The sequence below is a fragment of the Dasypus novemcinctus genome, chromosome 4, assembly GCF_030445035.2.
Source record: "Dasypus novemcinctus isolate mDasNov1 chromosome 4, mDasNov1.1.hap2, whole genome shotgun sequence".
Taxonomy (NCBI): Eukaryota; Metazoa; Chordata; class Mammalia; order Cingulata; family Dasypodidae; genus Dasypus; species Dasypus novemcinctus.
In genome coordinates, this window is record NC_080676.1 from 58183821 (window position 1) to 58203647 (window position 19827).

Below are 19827 nucleotides of genomic sequence, written 5' to 3' on the forward strand. Positions count from 1 at the left end.
TGCTTTTAAAAAAACCTTAAACAATTTTTAACTTAACAAGAAACTTGAGACAGTATCACAAAGTAAAAATTTTTTAACTCAATTTTTAAACTTAACAAGAAACTTGAAACAGTATTGCAATGTAAAAAAATTTAATTATAAAAATTTTTAGTTAAACCATTAAACCTCTGATAAAAAGGACAAGTGACAAAACATACATAAAAGAAATGCATCATTGCTCTTGCAGTACCTCTTTTTGCCATATATTCTAACCTCACGCAACTTCCCAGGAATTGGTGATAAGCCCTCATCTCTGCCTCTGTTATCCGCACCGAGGTATAAGGCAAGGCTGTAGGGTCCTGTTGCCCACACTTCCTGCAGCAGGGGAACACTGGATTCCAAGACATGGTGTCACCTCGCTCTCTCTCCATTCTTCTCTAGGCATTGCACTCGCATAAACCTGTTTAATCCTTTCTCCTGGCTAATCTCTCTGAAGTCTACTCAAGGTCATTTCAACTGCCCAAAGTGGGTCCTCTGGATTAGTGAGTATTTACAGGATTACAGTTCCAACAGATCTTCAGACTTTTTAATTTGGAAACAAAAGGGAAACTAGGAGATGAGGATGTCAGGGTAGAGAGTGAAATTCTATAGTAGATGAGAATCCTTTTTTTTTTTTCCTTTATAGAGGTAGTAGATGAGAATCTTTTTTTTTTTTTCCTTTATAGAGGTATCACATCCTGACACACATCAGATAGCTGGATATTTAAAATAAATAGACAAATGAACTTTTTAAAGGATGGTCTTAAGGAAACTTATTCCAGGTTGCAATTCTCTCCTCATTTTTCAACCCCTCCAGACTGCCAAGCAATAAAATCCAGAGACTTACCACTCTAGCCCATAGACATCACCATGTAAGCAGGCAACATGTGCTGGCACAACAAATAGTAAAAGTTTACACCCTAAGATGGGATGAAGAGGGTCTTCTGAACTGCTTCTAAAGATTAGGTGTGAATACAATATTATGATTCTAAACTATATCTGTATATATCTCTATAAAATATTGACCAAGATACCACTTATTTCCGTTTCAGGAAACGTGACTTTACCTTTCCAGAACTGTGCTATGCAGAGAGGTATATACTCAAAAGGAAGCTGCTTTTCATATATGCATTTTATTTTGGCTCCCCATGCTTACTGATTACATTTATTAATGTTGTGCTTTGAGATTTAATGAAAGGGCACAAGGTGAAATATTCAATAAGCGAGTACTAAAAGTAAACTCTATATACAAACTTCTAATTTTTATTTGTATGGTTCAAGCTAAGATTTCAGTGTAAGGCCTGCAAATTGGCCAAGGTGAAAATGGAAGACCATCTAAATTTTTTTTTCTTAATTCTTTATTTTTTGAGGAGAAGGAATAAAATTTATATATACTGAAATTCCCAAATCTGAAGTGTATGTTTCAATGAGTTTTGACAAATAGATACATCCATATAATCCATACTCCTTTCAAGATATAGAGCATTTCCATCACCCCAGAAAATACCTTCATGTCCCTTCCTAGTCAAGCCCTGCTCCTAAACAGCTAGGCAACTGTTATGATTTTTTTTTCCTGCCCGTTCAAAAACTTCATATTAATAAAAATCATACAGTATATACTCTTGGGTCTGGATTCTTTAGATCAGTACAATGTCTTTGAGATCCATCCGTGTTGTGTGTAGCAGTAGTCATTTATTTTTCTTGCTCAGTGGTATTCCATTGTGTGGCCAGCCACAGTTTGTCCATTCTCCCCTTGAACATTCAGGTTTCATTAACCGAATGTTCATCAGACTGAGTGTTCAGTTTAGGCTGTTATGAATAAAATTGCTATGAACATTCATATAAAAGTCTTTGTGTAGACATACGTTTTCATTTCAATACTTAGGGATGGTATTGCTTAGCCCAAGAGTGCATGGATGTTAAACTTTAAAAACAAAACAAAAAAACTGCAAAATCTTTTCCCAAAGTGGTTGTACCAGAAGGCATTTTTTAAGTTTATCGGCTGCTCAGTTTAGTAATCCTCAGAGTCACTTCTTTTTTGGGTGTTAACTATATGAGGAATTCTTTAAGAGGAAGAAATCTAATATAATTTGAAACCCTAAACTTATAAAAACTCCTTTTCTCTACCATTAGGTACTTCGAATATGCTGACTCAGATTAAATACCAAGTCTGAAAGTCTTCTAATACAAGGCAGCAAATAAAACAGTTTTCAAGCAATAGTTTGTTAGATATTGCCAAATTTCCTTCCAAAACAGTTGGACCAATTTACATTCCCACCGCAATATATGAGAGGGCCTGTTCGCCACAGGGACGCTCTTTCTCTAACTAAACTAATTAACTTCATTAACCCATTCATTCAGATGTGAACAGTTATACATGTTTGGCTGAAATCACAGCACTCTGACCATAACAACTAACTTTTCTAAACACGTAAAACCACAAGGGCAGCATGTATGTGCGTGCAACTGTGCATACCCAGTCATGGCCTTAATTACTTCTTAGCATCTTACAGAATTCCAGGGAGAGGCAGTGTAGCAGTTTGATATTATTGATGAATTCCAAAAAGAAGTATTGATTATGTTTGTAAACTGATCTTTTCCTCTGGGCATATTAGATTATACTGGATTCATAGGTTTCCTTGATTAAGTAACTATTTAAACCTCTTGTGCCAGTAGGGCATTGACAACTACCCTTTGGTGGGTGGGAACTCACAGATAAAAGGCATGGCAGAGGACAGAGTTGGGGGCTTTTAATGTTGGAGTTTTGATGTTGGAGTTTGATGCTGAAGCTGAAGCCCCAGGGAGAGAGACAGAGCCATTCACCTAATAGTCTACAACTGACCTTGTGGAGAAAACAGAGGAGCTGAGCCCAGAGGAATCCAGGAAGCCTGAACCCTGGAAGACATCAGCAGCCATCTTGCTCCAACACGTGGCAACAGACTTTGGTGAGGAAAGTAACTTATGCTCTATGGCTTGGTATCTGTAAGCTCCTACCCCAAATAAATACCCTTTATAAAAACCAACCAATTTCTGGTATTTTGCATCAGCACCCCATTGGCTGACTAATACAGGCAGACTGCAAAACCTTGGAATTTTTTGCTTATTAGATTATGTATGTACATATTATGTGAACAAACTGTACATCCCTTAGAAATCTTACATTCTATGCTGTCTTAGTTTGCCAGGGTTGCTAACACAAAGTACCACAAACTAGTTGGCTTAACCATCAGAAATTTACTATCTCACAGTTCTGAAGGCTGGAAGTCTGAAACCAAGGTATCAACAGGGCCGTGCTTCCTCTTAAAGGAGAGAATCTGTTCCATGCCTCTCCCTGGCTTCTGGTGGGCACCTGGCAAGTCGCGGTCTTCTTGGCTCATCGCAGCATAACTCAATCACGCCTGTTACACGGGATCTATCTCTGTGTGCCTCCGTCTCTCTCCTACTGATTGATTCCAAATTTCCTCTCCTTAGAAGGATACCAGTCATATTGAATTAGGGCCCACCCTAATCCAGTTTGGCTTTATCTTTAAAGATCCTGTTTACAACTAAATTCACATTCACCCGACCAGGGATTAGGACCTGAACATGTCATCTGTGGGGACACATGCAATCCCTAACACATGCTTGGCCTTTACTATCTGACTCATCAATTTTCTTCATGTTCAACAACAGATTCTGAAATAACTGGGTACTGGGTAACTCTTCTTAAGAAATGACTGATTAGTTCAATAGTAATAGCAATGGGAGATGAACGTTTCCCTCTTCTTCCCCAAGAAACTACCATTACAGGTGTAAAAGGAAACAAAACTTTCTGGCCACTTTTAGAATTACTCACTGCCCTGTCCCCCCACCAAAAAAAAAAAAAAAAGTTGAGTGAAATAGCTAGGGGACAGGCAGAAACAGCCTGGGAAAAATCTTCTAAGGTTTAGGATACCAGGGGAAGGCTAGACACTGCCCAGAAGAGAGAGGGACAAAGGAAAAGAATCACCATTGCAAAGCTGTGAGTTAAAAGCAGCAGCTGCTACTGCCAGCACCCTCCTTACACTAAAGATACTTTTTTTATGATCTCTTTATTTTTTTTATTGCTACATTCAAAAAATATGAGGTTCCCATATACTCCCACCCCCCTCACCCCACCCCTCCCAACATCAACAACCTCTTTCATCATTGTGGCACATTCATTGCATTTGGTGAATACATTTTGGGGCACTGCTGCACTACACAGATAATAATTTACCCTGTAGTTCACATTCTCCTCCAGTACATTCCGTGGTTATGGCAGGATATATAAAGTCCAGCATCTGACCCTGCAATATCATTTAGAACAACTCAAAGTCCTGAAAATGCCCCCACATCACGTCTCTTCTTCCCTCTCCCTGCCCTCAGCAGCTACTGTGACCACTTTCTCCACATCAGTGCTACAACTTTTTAATTATCAGGCCTCAGGGCTGGGCAGCTACAGACAAAGGGGGCCTCAGGGATCCACCCTCCCAGAAAAGGGGAGAGAGAAGAACACAGCCTAAAACTGCCTCAGCTTTTAACCTACACATTTGGTCAGCTGTGTCTCACCAGCACTTCCAGGGTAGGAGAGGCCACACCACTATCTGCCTTGGGAGCTGGCATGGGACTAAAGAGTTGACTGTTTCAACCTCCCTCTCTACTAACCGGAACTAATGGTTGAGGACACATATCCCCAGGAAAGTGGGGAGAGAGAGGGAAACAGCCTGAGACTGACTCAGCTTTTGACCCACAAATTTAGTCTGATGTCTTCCACTAGCCCTTCCAGGCTGGATGGGGCTGCACCATTGCTTGCCTTGAAAGCCAGCTCAGATCTAAAGAGATTCAGGACTAAAGAGATCAAACCCTTTCACTGTCCCTCTCTACTAACCTGGACTGATTGTTGAGGACACAAAGGGGAGAAGAATTATTTCCTACCCAGGAAAAATGGAGGAGGCTGCCAGCAAATGTTGGAGAACTATTTCCAAGAAAGTTTGAATTATAAGGCTTTTGGGCTCTAGGCAAGAACCTATATGATATTGATCCAGTCCATGCTGCAGCAAACACACTCCAACCAGGTATTGAACTGTAGAGGCATACAACAGCAGTCTTGAAGTGACAGAAAAGAATACGTAACACCAAAAACAGAACAGCTAAATTGAAGAGAGAAGAAAAGAGAGAGAAAAGAATGGGGAAAAAATTAAGCAGGGATTCAGGAAGTTAAATGATAACAAGAAACACAACAATATATATGTCATGGCAACTGGGGGGGCAGGGAAGGGGAGAGAAATGAAAGAGAAAAAAATATATATATATATATATATGTCATGGGAGTTCTAGAAGGAAAAGAGAAGGGAAAATGGGCAGAAAGTGTATTTGAGAAAATAATAGCTAAAAACTTCTGAACTCTCATGAAAGAAATGAACTTACATGTCCAAGAAGCACAGCGTACCCCAATCTGAATAAACTTGGATATCCTCCAAGACATATACTACGTAGAATATCAAATGACAGATAAAGAGACAATGCTTAGAGCAACAAGGGAAAAGCAAACCACGACATACATGCGAAGCCCAATAAGACTTAGGTCAAATTTCTCATCAGAAATCATGGAGGCAAGAAGACAGTGGTATGATACAATTAGAATATCAAAAGAGAAAAACTGTCAGCTGAGAATCATTTAACCAGCTAAATTGCCATTCAAATATGAAGGTGAGTGTAAAATATTCGCAAGCAAACAGAAACTAAGAGAGTTTGTAAAAAAAGAATCCACCTTTGAAGGAAATATTATAGGAGGCCTTAGAATCTGAAAAAAAAATGGAGCGTATAGAAGAAAGGATAGCAGAAAGGATAACCAAAAGAGTAAAAAGACAGATGAAAATAAGATATGACATATGAAAACCACAGAATAAAGACATGGAAGTAAATAATACATTTACAGTAATATCATTGAATGTGAGTCGATTAAACTCTTGAATCAAAAGATACAGGCTTGTCAGAATGGATATAAAAACATTAGCCATCCATATGCTGCTTAAAAGAAACTCACCTTAGACCCAGGGATATAAAACGGCTGAAAGTGAAAGGTTGGAAAAAGATACTCCATGCAAATAGTAACCAAAAAGGAGTAGGGGTAGCTATACTAACATCAGATAAAACAGACTTTAAATGCAAAAATGTTAGAAGAGATACAGAAGGCAAGTATATATTAATAAAGAGAACAGTCATAAATACCTATGCACCTAACCAGGGTGTCCCAAAATATATGAGACAATCTCTGGCAAAACTGAAGGGAGAAATAGACATCTCTACAATAATCATTGGAGACTTCAAGACACCATTCACATCTTTAGATAGAACAACTAGACAGAAGATCAACAGGGAAACAGAGAACTTGAACAATATGGTCAACGATTTAGACAGACATATACAGAACGCTGTACCCAATATCAATGGGTTATACATTCTTCTCAATTGCCCATGGATCTTTCCCCAGGATAGGTCACATGTTAGGTCACAATGCTCTCAATATAAAAAGATGGAGGGAAATGGACTTGGCCCAGTGGTTAGGGCTTCCGTCTACCACATGGGAGGTCCGCGGTTCAAACCCCGGGCCTCCTTGTCCTGTGTGGAGCTGGCCCATGCGCAGTGCTAATGCGCGCAAGGAGTGCTGTGCCACGCAGGGGTGTCCCCCGCGTAGGGGAGCCCCACGCGCAAGGAGTGCACCCCGTAAGGAGAGCCGCCCAGCACGAAAGAAAGTACAGCCTGCCCAGGAATGGCACCGCCCACACTTCCCGTGCCACTGATGACAACAGAAGCGGACAAAGAAACAAGACGCAGCAAATGGACACAGAGAACAGACAACGGGGGGGGGGGGGGGGGGGATTAAATAAATAAATAAGCAAACAAACAAACAAAAAAGCTCCATTTATTTAAAAAAATAAAAAATAAAAAGATGGAAATGATATAAAGCACCTTCTCAGATCATAAAGGAATGAAACTGAAATCAATAATAGATAGGAAAGAGGTAAATTCACAAATATGTGGAGGCTAAATAATCAGTGGATCAAAGAAGAAATAATCATTGGGTCAAACAAGAAATTGCGAGTGAAATTAGTAAATATATTGAGACAAATGAAAACAAGAGCCCAACTTATCAAAATTTATGGAATACAATGAAGGTGATCTTGATGAGAGGGAAATGCCTATATTAAAAAAGAAGAGCTAAAATCAAAGGTCTAACTGAAAAACTGGAGAACGACTGAAAGAACAGCAAACCAATCCCGAAGCAAACAAAAGGAAAGAAATAATAATGATTAGAGTGGAAACAAATGAAATTGAGATCAGCAACAACAACAAAAAACAATAGAGAAAATCAACAAAACCAAAAACTAGTTCTTTGAGAAGATCAATAAAACTGACAAACCCCAAGCTAGACTAACAAAGAAAAAAAGAGAGATGATGTGAAAAAATACAATCAGAAATGAAAGAGGGAAAGTTATAACTGACCCTACAGAAATAAAAAGGATCATGAGAGGATATTATAAGAACCTGTACGCCAACGAACTAGACAACCTAGATGAAATAGACAAATTCCTAGTAATACATAAACAACCTAAACTGATGCTAAAAGAAATAAAGAACAAACGAATCACATTTACAGAGATTGAATCTACCATCAAAAATCTCTGAACAATGAAACCTCCAGGACCAGATGGCTTCACAGGTGAATTCTACCAAGCATTTTGAGAAGAACATTAATCATGTTTAAACTCTTGCAAAAAACTGAAGAAGAGGGAAAGTTATCCAACACATTTTAGAAGCCAACATCACCCTAATACCAAAGCCAGATAAAGGCACTACAAGAAAAGAAAATTACATACCAGTCTCTCTAATGAACATAGATGCAAAAATTCTCAACAAAATATTTGCAAATTGAATCCAACAGCATATGAAAAGACTTAAACATCACAACCCAGTGGGCTTTATTTCTGATATGCAAGCCTGGTTCAAAATAAGAAAGCCAATCAACCTAATACACGACATTAACAAATTAAAGGGGGAAAAAACACATGATCATCTCAATCAATGCAGAAAAGGCATGTGACAAAATCCAGCATCCTTTCTTGATGAAAACACTTCAAAAGATAGGAATAGAAGGAAAATTCCTCAATGTGATATAAGGCATATATGAAAAACCCACAGCAAACATTTTACTCAATGGGGAAAGGTTGAAAACTTTCCCCCTAAGATTGGGAACAAGACAACAATGCCCAATGTCACCACTGTTACTCAACATTCTACTAGAAAGTCTAGCTAGAGCAATTAGATAAGAAAAAAAAATTAAAGGCATCCAAATAGGAAAAGAGGAAGTAAAACTCTCATTATTTGCAGATGACATGGACCCATATTTAGAAAATTCTGAAATGTCTACAACAGAGCTACTTGTGCTAATAAATGAGTTCAGCAAAGTGGCAAAATACAAGATCAACACACGAAAATCAGTAATGTTTTTATACATTAGTATTGAACAATATGAGGAGGAAATCAGGGGGGAAATTCCATTTACAATAGCAACAAAAAGATTCAAATACCTAGGAATCAATTTACGCAAAGAGGTGCAGGATCTAAATGCAGAAAACTACAAAACAATGTCAAAGGAAACCAGTGAAGACCTAAACAAATGGAAAGACATTCTGTGTTCATTGATTGGAAGATCAAATATCATGAAGATGTCAATCCTACCCAAATTGATTTATAGATTCAATGCAATACCAATCAAAATTCCAACAGCCTACTTTACAGAAATAGAAAAGGCAATTATCAAATTTACTTGGAAGGGAAAATGCACCTGAAGAACCAAAAGCATTCTAAAACAGAGGAACAAAATGAGAGGAATTTCACTGCCTGACCTTGAAACTTACTACAAAGCTAAGTTGTCAAAATAGCATGGTACTGGCTTAAAGACAGACACATCATTCAGTGGAATAGAACTGAGAGTTCAGAAATAAGCCCTCACCTCTATGGCCAACTGGTTTTACCTCATATTTGGGAAGCTGGTGCTCAACATCAGCTCTCCTAAGTTGGTTTTTTCATTCATTTGTTGTTTGTGGGTTGTTTTTTGCTTTTAGGAGTCACTATGAACCAAACCCAGGAACTCCCATGTGGGAAGCAGGCACTCAGTCATTTTAGCCGCACCCACTCCTCACCAACTGGCTTTTGACAAACTTACCAAGTCCATGTTAATGAGACAAAACATCCTCTTCAACACACAGTGCTGGGAGAACAGGGTATCTATAACCAAAAGACCCCTATGTCACTCCCTATACAAGAATCAACTCAAAATGGATCAAAGACCTAAATATAAAAGCCAGGACCATAAAACTACTAGAAGAAAATGTAGGGAAACATCTTCAAGATCTTGTGGTATGTGGTGGTTTCTTGGACCTTACACCCAGAGCATGCACAACAATGAAAAAAATAGATAAATGGGATGTCCTCAAAATTAAACACTTTTGCTCCTTACAGGAATTTGTCAAAAGGGAGAAATAGCAGCTGACTCAATGGAGAAAATATTTGGAAATCCATGTCCAATAAGCATTTAATATCCATGAATGTATAATCTGCTGAATTTGGATGCTGTGTCTGTTAGGTCTAACTCATTTATCATATTGTTCAAGTTCTCTGTTTCCTTGTTTATCTTCTGTCTAATTATTCTACCTAATGAGGTGAGTGAAGTGTTGAAGTCTCCAACGATTATTGTAGAGGTGTCCATTTCTCCCTTCAGTTTTGCCAGAGTTTGTCTCATGTATCTTGGGGTACCCTGGTTATATGCATAGGCATATATGACTGTTATATCTTCCTGTTGGATTGTCCCTTTTATTAATATATACTGGCCTTCTGTATCACTTATAACGTTTTTTGCATTTAAAGTCTGTTTTGTCTGATATTAGTATAGCTACCCCTGCTCTTTTTTTATTATTATTTGTATGGAGTATCTTTTTCCAACCTTTCACTTTCAGCCGTTTTATATCCCTGGGTCTAAGGTAAGTTTCTTGTAAGCAACATATGGATAGCTCATTTTTTTTTTTATCCATTCTATCAGCCTGTATCTTCTGTTCGGAGAGTTTAATCCAGTCACATTCAATGATATTACTGTAAATGCACTATTTACTTCCACCATTTTATTCTTTGGTTTTCATATATCATATCATATTTTTGTCTGTCTTTTTACTCTTTTGGTTATTCTTTCTGCTATTCTTTCTTCTATACTTTCCTCCAAGCCTCCTTGTCTTTTTCTTTCAGGGTCTATGGCTTCTTTTAATATTTCCATCAAGGTAGATTCTTTTTTGCAAACTCCCTTAGTTTCTCTTTGTTTGTGAATATTTTATACCCACCTTCATATTTGAAGGACACTTCTGCTGGTTAAAGAATTCTCAGCTGTCAGTTTTTCTCTTTCAATATCCTAATCATATCATATCCCTGTCTTCTCGCCTCCATGGTTTCTGAAGAGAAATCTGCACTAAGTCTTACTGGACATCCCTTATATGTGATGGTTTGCTTCTCCCTTGTTGCTCTAAGAATTTTCTCTTTATCTTTGACATTTGACGTTCTGAGTAGAATGCGTCTTGGAATAGGTCTAATCAGGTTTATTCTGATTGGGGTACAGTGTACTTCTTGAGCATATAAGTTCATTTCTTTTGTGCAAATTGGGAAATTTTCAGCTATTATTTCCTCAAATACACTTTCTGCCCCTTTTCCCTTCTCTTCTCCTGGAACTCCCATGACATATATGTCATTGTGTTTTGTGTTGTCATTCAACTCTCTGAGCCCCTGCTCAATTTTTTCCATTCTTTTCTCTCTTAAATTTTAGCTGTTCTGTCTTCAGTATCACTTATTCTTTCTACTACCATTTCAAGTCTGCTGTTGTATGCCTTTAATGTGTTTATCTCATCTATTGTGTCTTTCATTCCCATCAGCTCTGTTACTTTTCTGTTCAAGATTTCAAATTCTTCTTTGCATTCGCTCAATGTCTTCTTGATGTCATTTATCTCTTTAACCATATTGTCTGTCAACTCATTAATTTGATTTTGGAAATATGTGTACATCTCGCTGATTAATTCCCTCAAATCCTGTATCACTTCTAGGGCTTTGATATACTCCTTTTCTTGGGTCATATCTTCTATTTTCTTAGTATGGCTCATAATTTTTTGCTGATGTCTAAGTCTCTGATTAGGATGTAGTTTACTCAGATGCTCAATTTCTTTCTATTTTGTAGGAATTCAGTGGCAGGAGGCTGTATGTTACTACTGCTCTTTGATTCTTGGCTTAACCTGGATTGTTAGGATTATCCATGCTTATTGTTCAAAATGGACACTGGACCCAGTAATTTGTTGTAGACTCATTTCCTAGGGCCTTGGGGAGGGAGGCTATAGAGAGAAAAAGCCTGTCCTACTTATTTTTAATTTTCTCATGTGCACTTCCTTGGTCTGCCAGTACATGGTGCCCTTTCACAGCTCTCATTTCAATGCCTGGCCAGAGTATATTTGCTGCAACACAGACAGGATGAAAGTAATAGGGCTTCCTGCCTGGAGGCTAGGAGCCTTGTAATTCAAACTTTCTCTGAGACAGTTCTCCAGCCTTCCCTGGCAGCCCCCTCCCTTTTCCTGGCTAGGAAATATTTCCACTCCCCTCTGAGTCCTCAACAATCAGTTCCAGTTAATGGAGAAGGAGATTAGGAGGGTCATATATCTTTAGCCCCTTGCCTGCTCCCAAGGCTAGCAATGGCATGGCCCTACCCAGTCTGAAAGGGCTCAGTTCTATCATTGGACTTTCCCTCCTTTGTCCCTCTCTCCTCTGGGCAGTGTTCAGCCTTTGCCTGGCATTGTCCTAAACCCTAGAAGACAGAGAGACCCTGTCTTTTTAGTCTGCTATCTTCTCAGAAGTCCTAATATCCAAGATATATCAAGAGATGTTACAACTCAACAGGAAAAAGACAAATGACCCAATTCAAAAATGGGCAGAAGACTTGAATAGATATTTGTCCAAAGAAGAAATATGAATGGCAAAAAACCACATGGGAAAAATATGATCAAGATTAGGGAAATGCAAATCAAAACTACAATGAAATATCATTTCATACCTATCAGAATGGCCACTATTAAAAAGACAGAGAACTACAAGTGTTGGAGAGGATGTGGAGAGATAGGAAAACTTATTCTTCTGTTGGTGGGAATGTGGATTGGTACAGCCACTGTAGAGGATTGTTTGGCAGTTCCTAAAGAAATTGAATATAGATTTGCCATGTGACCCTCCAAAACCACTACCGGGTATATACCCAGAAGAACTGCCTGGAGTGACACAAACAGACATCTGCACATTGTTGTCCATAGTGGCATTATTCGTGATTGCTAAAAGTTGGAAACAACCAATTGTCCATCAACCGATGAATGGATAAACAAAGTGTGGTATATTCACACAATGGAATATTACACAGCCATAAAAAGAAATGAAGTTGTAAAGCATGTGGCAACATGGATGAACCTGGAGGACATTATTTTGAGCAAAGCAAGCCAGACACAAAAGGACAAACACTGTATGATTATACTACTATGAACTAAATATTGTATGATTCCATTTATATAAAGTTTATATAAAATCCATATATAAAGATGAAGTTGGATTAGTGGTTATGTGGGGGTAGTGAAGGCATGCTAAGGGGTGTAGAGTTTTTAAAATGGTTCAAAAATTTTTTTCTGGTGATGAATACACAACATTGTGATTATACTATAAGCCATGGATTTTACCCTTTGGAGAGAGCATAGGTTAAATGAATATATCTCAATAAAACTGCTTAATAAATAAATAAATAATTGTGCAAAAAAAGCCAGAAATAGGAGCTATGTACAGTAGGGGAAACATAGATTGATAGGTAAAGAATCTTCTTGTTTATATTTTTGTCTGTTTTTTTGTTTATTATCATTATTGAAATGAAGAAAATGCTCTAATAATGATTGAAATGATGAATGCACAACTATGTGATTGTACCAAATACCATTGACTGTATACTTTTGATGAGTTCTAGTCTTTATTAATATGTACCAATAAAATTGATTTGTTAAAAAAAAAAGTTGCGTGTGTTTGTGTTTTTTATCCATATAGTAAAAAAAGACTAAGGTAACTCAACCACTCATACCCACCAGGGCAAAAACAGAGAATGAGAAATAATCTACAAGTTCAAGAAGGATGTGAATTATCTAAAGCACAGTATCAGGGTTATTGTTTTATATTTAGTGGGGTCAAAGTCATATTAAAGGAGGACTTCTTTGTTTTCTTTTGGAAAAAGAAATCAATGCTCACATGGCCAGGTATATTTGCTAGGTAGACTATACTGGAGTGAAGACCCTGACTTTGCCCTAAAGTAGGCCTGGGGATGAACAGAGTAACACAATGTGAAGCACCAAGCAGGACCCTGGCAGAGGGGTTATGAGAGCCACCAGTTCTCCCACCAGTTGACCACTACATCCAAGGACTACTGACCACCTCATCTCCCCTTCTCACAGAGTAATGGGAATACATCATTCCCCTTTGGATCAATACCTACAATAACTAAATTCAGAAAGACAGAAAGTAGATTCCAGGTTACAAGAGACTAAGAAAGAAGGTTGGAAAGTTACTAATATATGGATATAGAGTTTCTGTTTGGGTTGATGAAAAAGTTTTGGTACTGAATGGTGGTGATGGTAGCACGATATTGTGAATATAATTAATATTACTGAATTGTATAAATGAAAGTGGTTAAAATGGGAAATTTTGTGTTATATATGTGTTACCACAATAAAAACAAATTTTAAGTGATGAGAAAAAGAATTTTTTTCCTAACAAATTGTTCAAGAAAACTTATACCAATGATAACCCAAACCATGCGGACTTATTAAAAAACAAAGTCAGATTAATAAAACAGAAAAAAAACCCAGACACAGACAAGACATTCCAAAATAATATGTAAAGAAGAAGGCATCACCAATCATGAAGGAATACTTAATAAAAGCTACTGAGAAAATCTAGGGTCTCAGGTAATATCACAGACAAAAGCATACTTCAGGAATTGAAAAGTTATATATAAAACCATTAAAAAAATACCAGATGAAAACTGATAGTTACTTGTTCTTTATTTGATAAAAGGCATAAAAGCAATAGAAGACATCACAAAATAAAAGATCAACATATTTGACTACATGAAAATTTAAACTCTTTATATGTTTAAAAAGATATAAAATACACAACTATAAAGCAAATGTCAAACTGGGAAATAAAATATGCATGTTATAAATTTAACAAAGGTGTAGTAATATCTTTAACATATAAAGGATATATGCTAAAATATCAAGTTACCAAACCAAACAACCTACACTGACTCTACAAGAAACAGAAATCCTCAACAGACCAATCACAAGCAAAGAGATCATCAATCATCCAAACCTTCCCAGCAACGAAAAGCCCAGGAACCAGATGGCTTCACAGGAGACTTCTAACAATCATTCCAAAAAGAATTAATACAATACACTCAAACTCTTCCAAAATATTGAAAAGGAAGAAATATTACCTAACTCATTCTATGAAGCCACATCACCCTAATACCAAAGCCAGATAAAGATGCTACAAGAAAACAAAATTACAGGCCAATTTCTCTAATGAATATAGATGCAAAAATCCTCAACAAAATAACTGCAAATTGAATTCAACAGCATTAAAAGAATTGTACACCATATACAGTGGTGCCTCAGTACTTGTCATTAATTGGTTCGAGCAGTCACAATAAGTACCAAAAATGACAAGTACCAAACAAATCTTTCATAATGTACATAAATTTAATGCATTCCCCAACCAAAAACAATGCACATTTTTAAGGCAATATATAAAAAGTAGGGTTGTCTATCATTACTTTACATGAGAAATAAATCTAAAAATTAAGAAGTACTTAGATTAAATAAAATAAAAACTTGACTTTACCTGTGCTGAGAAGAGTCCATGGCCTAATGGGAAGGTGGGAGGAGAGCGGTGAGGAGGAGAGGTTACATGGAACGTTGCTTGGAAGGAGAGTCCCCCTCCAGGAGAACATCGGGCACTTGCACTCCAGGTGTTTTTTCTCTTTTCTGCCTTTTTTTCAACTTGCACCACAGGCTCTGACACACTCTTCGTCACCTTCACTAAAAACTTATCCAATGAGGACTGCTTCTTCTTCTTTTCAGAATTCCTCAGAAGCATGAAATTGTTTGGTCATTCAATAAATTCACATTTCTGCTTGTCAGAGCTTTGTGTGGATGGAACTTCTCCACAAGGTTTTGAGCTTCTCCCCATTTTGCACACATTTCTTTTATCAAGGAACTGGGGATATCCTCCCTTATCTCCTCCTCACCTGAAGAAATCTCTTCAGCCACCTGTTGTTGCTGCTCCTTCTGTAGTTCCTGCAGCTCCTCAGTGCTGAGCTCCTCACGATGTTCCTCCACTAACTCCTCAACATCAGCAGCATCGACCTCCAGACCCATGGATTAGCCCAAAGATAAAATATATATTAGTCAGCCAAAGGGGTGCTAATACAAAATACCAGAAATTGGCTGGTTTTTATAAAGGGTATTTATTTGGGGTAGGAGCTTACAGATACCAGGCCATAAAGCATAAGTTACTTCCTTCACCAAAGTCTATTTGGAGCAAGATGACTGCTGACATCTGCGAGGGTTCAGTCTTCCTGGGTTCCTACGTTCCTGGGGCTTGCTTTTCTTTCCTCTGTGTGCTGACTTCCCAGGTCTTCAGCATCAAACTCTAACATCAGAAATCCCCAACTCTGTTCTCTGCCATGCCTTTATCTGTGAGTCTCCACCCACCAAGGGGTAGGGACGCAACACCCTAATCATAACTCAAACATGCCCAGGTACAGATCAGATTACAAGCATAATCCAATATTTCTTTTTAGAATTCATCAATTATACCAAACTGCTACACAATATCCTGCACAACTGTTCCCTCTGTAACTACAGGCTTGGGGTCAGCCTCAAACCCTTCAAAGGCTCTCTTAAGTCACAGCTTCTGGCCACAAATTCTTCCAAGCTGAATTCATTGTCCTATAAGAGACATCAATCTTATCAATAAGATTAAGGCAGAGCAGGATATTGAAATGCTCTTTCTGGAATTCTGTGAGTGTCAACTGGGTGTCAGAGGTGATCTCAAAGCACCTCTGGAAAAGCGCCTTGTGTACAGCTTTTTGAAGTTTGAAATGACCTGCTGGTCCATGGGCTGGATGAGAGGAGTAGTGCCAGGGGGCAGGAAGCTTACAGTGACGAAGCTGAACTCCAGTAAGTCATCCTCCAAGCCTGGGGGTGGGCAGGAGCAGTGTCCAAAAGTAGGAGAGCTTTCAGAGGCAAATCTTTCTCCAGCAATTATTTTTCCACTGAGTGACCCAACACTTCATTTATCTACTTGGTAAAAAATTCCCTCATGACCCAAGCTTTGCTGCTTGCCCTCCACATCACATGGTGTTTTCTTTTTATGACATTAAGCTTCTTGAAAACATGCAGGTTTTCACTGTGATAGACTAGTAGAGGCTTGTGTTTTCAGTCCCCGCTAGCATTCCCACACAATAGAGTGAGCCTGTCCTTCATTGGTCTGTGGCCTGGTAAGGCCTTCTCCTCTTTTGTGGTAGGTCCTACTGGCATTTCTTTCCAAAAAACTCCAGTCTCATCACAGTTAAAAACTTGGTGGGAAATAAAGCCCTCAAACGTAGCCTTGAAATTCACTGATAAATTCATCAGCAACCTTTTTATTAGCACTCGCTGCCTCGCCATGCCTCATGACACTACAGATGCCGGTCCTCTTTTTAAATATCAAACCAGCTGTGACTGGCCTTAAAAACTTCAACACTCTCATCAGTGAGTTCCAGGTTGTTTTTCCAAAGATACGCATGCAACACTTTTGTTTTTTCACATCTCATGGCTTCTGTGGACAGCGAACTGCTTCTTGCTTACCCAAATTAATAACAGCTTTTCAACTTCCTGGACTGTTTGGGAATGCTGGTCTGTTACTGCTTTAACTCCTTTCACAACATCAGCCTTTTTTTTTAATCACTTCTTTATTCTTAATGATGGTGAAGAGCATTGTTTTAGGCATACTGTATACACTGGCAAGATCATTAATGAGAATACCACTCTCATATTTATCTATTATTTCTTTTTTTTTTTTGCCCAATGATGCTGCAAAGTAATTTTCTTCTCTGCTCAGCGTTATCACTGCTCATTTTCTTTAGGACCCATGATGAGAAAAAAAACCAAATACAAAAATACACAAAATGACCATAGAAGCTAAGACAAGACTGCAATGGAATGTACACAGGGCAAGAACTACCATGTGACTAACTCGTGACCCTTTCTTTCAGCTGGAAAGGGTAGCAAGTCACGAGGCAATCACACCAAGTTAAAGCTTATGTATCAAGTATCAAACAAATGGTGAGTACCAGGACAAAATTTCCGTGTCAAAATTTTCTAGTTGAGTACCAAATACAACAAGTTCAAAGCAGTCAAGTACCAAGGTATGACTGTTCATCACATAGGTTTTATCCCAGGTATGCAAGGGTGGTTCAACACAAGAAAATCAATAATATACCACACTAACAAACTGAAGGAGAAAAACTACATGATTGTCTTGATGGATGCAGAAAAGGAATTTGACAAAATTCAGCATCCTTTCCTGATAAAAAAAAAACACTTCAGAAGATAGGAATAGAAGGAAACTTCCTCAACATGATGCAGGGAAGATATGAAAAAACCCACAGCTATCATCATACTCTATTATCAAAGACTGAAAGCCTTCCCTCTAAGGTCTGGAACAGGACAAGGATAACCACTATCACCACTGTTATTCAACATTGTGCTAGAAGTTCTACCTAGAGTAGTTAGGCAAGAAAAAGAAATAAAAAGCATCCAAATTGGAAAGGAAGAAGTAAAACTTCCACTACTTGCAGATGACTTGATCCTATATCTAGAAAATCCCCAAAAATTTACAACAAGGCTGCTGGAGCTAATAAATAAGCTCAGCAAACTAATGGGGTACAAGATCAACACACAAAAACTATTAGTTTCTATATTCTAGTAATGAGCAATCTGAGGAGGAAATCAAGGAAAAAATCCATTTACAATAGCAACTAAAAGAATCAAATAATATAAAGGACTTGCACATAGAAAACTTCAAAACATTGCTTAAATAAATCAAAGAAGGCCTAAATAAATGGAAGGATATTCAATGTTCATGGATTGGGAAACTAAGTATCATTAAGATGTCAATTCTGCCCAAACTGATTCACAGATTCAACACAATCCCAGTTAAAATACCAACAGCCTACTTTGCAGAAATAGCCAATTATCAAATATTTGGAAGGATAAGGGGCCCTGAATAGTCAAAACATCTTGCAAAAGAAAATAAAGTTGGAAGACTCACATTTCCACTCTTTAAAGCATATTACAAAGCTACATTGGTCAAAATAGCATGGTGGGGAAGCAGACTCGGCTCAATGGATAGAGCATCTATCTGCCTACCATATGGGAGGTCCAGGGTTCAAACCCAGGGCCTCCTGACCCATGTGGCAAGCTGGCCCATGCGCAGTGCTGCTGCACGCAAGGAGTGCCATGCCACACAGGGGTGTCCCCACGTAGGGGAGCCCCACATGCATGGAGTGCGCCATGCAAGGAGAGCAGCCCAGTGCAAAAGAAAGTTCAGCCTCGCCAGACATGGCAGCTGCACACACGGAGAGCTGACACAGCAAGATGACGCAACAAAAAAAGACACAGATTTCCGGTGCCGCTGACAATAGAAGAGGACACAGAAGAACACACAGTGAATGGATAGAGAGCAGACAACTGGGACAGGCAGAAAGGGAGAGAAATAAATAAATAAATAAATCTTTTAAAAAATAGCATGGTGCTGGCATAAAGACATATTGGTCAATGGAATCAAATGTAGAGCTCAGAAACAGACCACACATCTATGGCCAATTAATATTTGATAAGACCACCAAGTCCACTCAACTGGGACAGAACAGTCTTTTCAACAAATGGTTGAAAATAAAATTTAAAAAAATAAAATTTTAAAATTTTAAAAGGGTGCTGGGAGAACTGGCTATCCATATCCAAAAGAATGAAGGAGGACCCCTCTCTCATACTTTACACAAAAATTAACTCAAAATAGATCAAAAACTTAAATATAAGAACCAGTACTATAGAACTCCTAGAAGAAAATACAGGGAAGTGTCTTCAGGATCTTGAGTTAGGCGATAGTGTCTTGTCTTGTCTTGTCTTGTCCTGTCCTGTCCTGTCCTGTCCTGTCCTGTGTTACTGGGGGCCAGGGATTGAAACTAGGACCTCAAAAGTGAGAAGCCAGCACTCCACTACCAAACCATGGCAGCTTCCCTCAGTTGGTTTTTCCATTTGTTTCTGCTTGTTGTTTGTTTTTGTTTGCTTGTTTTTTCAGCAGGCATGCATTGGGAACAGAACCTGGGTCCTCTTATGTGGGAAGCAGGCACCCAGCTGCTTAAGCCACATCCACTTCCAGTAGTTTCTTATACTTTACACCCAAAGCCCAAGCAATAAAATAAAAATTAGATAAATCAGACTTCATCAAAATAAAAAATTAATTATAATAAGCAAACTCAGAGTTAGAATCTACAATATAGTTTACCAGGGGACAGAATGGGTGTAGAGAATGGGGGGTTGATGCTTAATTTGTAGAGAATTTCTATTCAAGTTGATTGTAAATGTTTGGAAATGA

At 38.2% G+C, this 19827-nt stretch overlaps 1 protein-coding gene across 4 annotated transcripts in view; it reads right to left on the minus strand.

Moving 5' to 3' along the window:
* The window catches only part of MCF2L2 (MCF.2 cell line derived transforming sequence-like 2), a 330371-nt gene that overhangs the window by 289097 nt on the left and 21447 nt on the right, over positions 1-19827 (minus strand). The window lies entirely within an intron of this gene.